Source organism: Peromyscus californicus, unplaced genomic scaffold (genome assembly GCF_007827085.1).
Source record: "Peromyscus californicus insignis strain IS unplaced genomic scaffold, ASM782708v3 Scaffold_1__1_contigs__length_55948999, whole genome shotgun sequence".
Taxonomy (NCBI): domain Eukaryota; kingdom Metazoa; phylum Chordata; class Mammalia; order Rodentia; family Cricetidae; genus Peromyscus; species Peromyscus californicus.
In genome coordinates, this window is record NW_026294492.1 from 4,400,001 (window position 1) to 4,403,477 (window position 3,477).

A 3,477-nucleotide genomic window follows, 5' to 3' on the forward strand; every position below is an offset into this window, starting at 1 on the left:
TCTGCAGCTCAGGCTCCGTAACTGAAGATGGAGTCACTGGTATCTGGGACACTTCTGAAGGTTCCCACACCTCTGTAACCCCACCCACTCACACCTCAGCCTATGGCAATCTTCCCGAGCCCATGACTGGACACAGCCAGGAACCATAGGGTTGCTAGGGCCGAATGAGTGTGGACAGAGTATCCCTGTCTGCCCTGAGCCTTTGTATCAAGCCTACTTACTCAGATTTCTTAAAATAAAAGCTAACTCATCCATTCCCTCTAGAAACACCAGCAAGATCACACTGAAATATATGAGCTTGCCTTGTTCGCTGTGGGAGTCCTCTTAGCAGGGACAACCACGTGCGTTTCTTATGGACATTCGGCTTGAACCACGTGTGATGTGAAATGCACGTGGACTAGTGAAGATGGCCCCCAGATGTGACTGGGCTTGCTATCAGTCTAGGGCAGCTTGAAGTGCCCTGTGATCAGTTGTAGTGCTGTTTCTGTTGCTCGGTGTAGGTTTGTCAGAACTGAAAATGGAGTTCCCTGAGACAGACCCTGTTCCCGATGGAGGAAGACTGTTCAGTCCTGAGCTTGTGGAAAACCCTCTTCGTGGCAGGCAGTGGGAGCTGTCTGGTAGGGCTCTGTAGTAGGGCCGTATCTAGAAGGACTATCTGTGCTGAGGGCCTGCTGGCCTGTGGGTTATCTGAGGCCCTTGGGTGGCTAACCATGCCATAGTCTTACCGGGTGTGCTAATCCCTGCCAAGCGTAGCCCTCCGGCCTCTGGCTTCATATACTCACCAGGGTGATGCCTTCAGAGGCGAAGTCGTGATGGGTGTTCATGGAGCTGGGAGCCAGCTCCTGTGGGGACAAAGATGTGGACTCCATGGATTATGGACCACCTCAGCGCCCGGGAGTCGCTCAGATTGCAGGCCCAGCGCCTTCCCCACTTCAGTACCTGTCCTGAAGAGAACAAATACTCTCTATAGTGTATTGTTCCAGAAAACAGGTGTGAGACCTTGGCCAGGTTCCCGTTAAACACGGTCCCCGTGCGAGGAAGGATCGTCAGGCTTGAACATCTGACTTCCAGATGAATTCATCTTTTCCATTGGAATTAGAAAAGGGGAAAAAGGTTATTTTATGAATTAGAAGTGTTTCCCTTGGTCGCCTTTAAAAATTAGGGGTTGGGAAAGGACGAGGGAGGACTTATTTTGTATACGTCCTCGATTCCTACGGATTAATAAACATACCTGTGAATATATATATATATATATATATATATATGTAAATCACACTGAAGTCATCAAGGGAAACACTTTGCATGTATACAATTTCATGAAGGTTTTCTTTAAAAAAAAAAAAAAAAAAGATACCAAAGCTTGTTTCTCCCTCACAATGAACCCAAACCCTTGTAAAGTTAAATAAGGTAAAGAGATTGTGACTGGCTGTTGCCAAAAAGCTCAGCCAGGAGGGAGGGGCTTATGCTCAAACAATTGCCAGTGCCCTATGATTAGGAGAGCCCGCCCTTTTGGTAGTTAAAAACCCCCGCGGTCTCCAGCCCTCCTGACTTGTATAATCCTGTCTTCCAAGATCCCAGGGCCCTCCAGTTAGGTGTAGCTGTGTGCCACGTGCCTGACCTTTTTTTTTTTTATACTTTGCCTCGGGTGTATTTTAATCTTGTACAAAAACATGCATGTGTCAGTCATACGCACGTGCACACGTATACATTCTGTATTTGACAAGTGGTGGTAAGACCCAACACACACACACACACACACACACACACACACACACACACACACACACACATTGAGAAAATTGCGTTTGTGGTTTTTGAAACGTGAGTACACTTTGTACCACTAACACTGTGATGTATAAGAGCTGTTCGAATGCCTTTTCCTGTCGTGATTTGTACTTTAGAATCCTATGGAAATGTCGGATTTATAATTTCAATACATATTTTAAATGTACTGTGTCTTACGTCCTCTGTCTCCCCTTCCGAAGGGATTTCTTTTTAAAGATATTTTGGCTGGAATACAGGTGAATTTTTGTAAATCCTGCCTCTCTCCATCTTTTGTAGCTGCTCCATTGACTGGCCTGAGAATTGGATAATGAGTATGGCTGGAGGTGGGAGGGGAGGAGGGTGAGGCAAGAGGGGATGTTGTCACGTGGAACACGGCATCTATATGCTGAGGCTGGCTGCGTTCATCGCTGTGAGGGAACACCGCCCAGAAGCAACTTCAGGACCATTTTGGACCATGGTTGGAGGGGACACCAGTCCCTTACCGTGGAGAACAGAGGGCGCAGGCCATGCCAGCGTAAGTATTTCCTGAGACTCCTTACATTTCAGCCAAGTCGGAAGCAAGAGAGGGGCCTGCTGGCACCTGGTTGATTTTCTGCTCTCTCCCTTTTCATTCATTCATTCATTCATTCATTCACTCATTCAGCTACATCAGGATTTCTCACCGCTGTAACAAATCCCTGACAAAAGCAGCGTAGGGGGGGAAGGGTTTCTTTCAACTCCTAGGTTGCGGGTGTGGCAACAGGAGTGTGGGGTGACTGGTCCCATGGCCTCCACCCACAGTCAGCAAGTGGAGTTGGGGTGGAGAGTGAGGCTGGGGGAGGGAGAGGAGTGCCGATGCTCGGCGTGCTCTTTCCAAAAATCTGCTTCATGGCCCACATTCGAGATGAATTCCCCCCTCTTCAGTTAATTCCTGATAGAAATACCCTCAGAGATAACACCCAGAGGTCTGTTTCCATGGTGATTCGATGAAGATTGACCACCAGCCCATGAGATCATGTCTCCCACATTCAGGGTGGACTTTCCCCCTTAGTCTGTGGGAATGTCTTCATAGACGCTTTCACAGGCTTCACTAATGATGGCGCTGTTTCGTGATCCACAAGTCGACAACAAAGATAAATAATCACAGACTCTTTCGAGTAGTGGTTGGGAAGTCCGGATGAAAGTGTCTTGGAATCTTCTGAGGGCTGTGGGGAAGACTCACGCCTATCTCTTGGCTTCTTTCCTCTTGGTAGTAGTATCTGGCAGCCCTGGGCTTTCTCCAGCATGCATACGTATCACCATAGTCTGCCTCCATCTTCATGTGGTGTCCCCGCTGTGTGCCTGTGACTGACATGGCCACACTGAGAAACTCAGCTTGGTCCTCGGAGAGACCCTATTTGCTGATCAAGTCACAGGTTCCTGGGTTCCTGGGGTTCATCTTCTGGCATGTCTTAAGGGAGTGTAATTCTGCCGTTAACTGGCAGCACAGTGCACGGGACACTGCACCCGCAAATCGCACCAGGAGCTCATTGATTCAGCTGGGCTGGTGGACCAGTGAGCTGCGGGGATCACCCATCTCTGTCCCATTACACTAGGCTAGAGACATGCTGCCGTATCTGGCCTTCACATGGGTGCTGGGAATCTGAACTCAGGTTCTCATACTTGTACTGTGGGCACTTTACGGACTGAACCATACCCTCAGCCCCTAGGTAA

The 3,477-nt window shown here is 48.7% G+C and overlaps 1 protein-coding gene across 5 annotated transcripts in view; it reads left to right on the forward strand.

Moving 5' to 3' along the window:
- Rnf144a (ring finger protein 144A) overlaps positions 1 to 1,951 on the forward strand; it is a 124,096-nt gene extending 122,145 nt beyond the window's left edge. For all 5 annotated transcript variants that reach the window (XM_052745778.1, XM_052745776.1, XM_052745779.1 and 2 more), the window contains one exon: positions 1 to 1,951. This exon is cut by the window's left edge and continues 2,242 nt beyond it. The gene's annotated coding sequence lies outside the window, so the exon portion shown is untranslated.
- Positions 1,952 to 3,477: the final 1,526 nt, after the last annotated feature.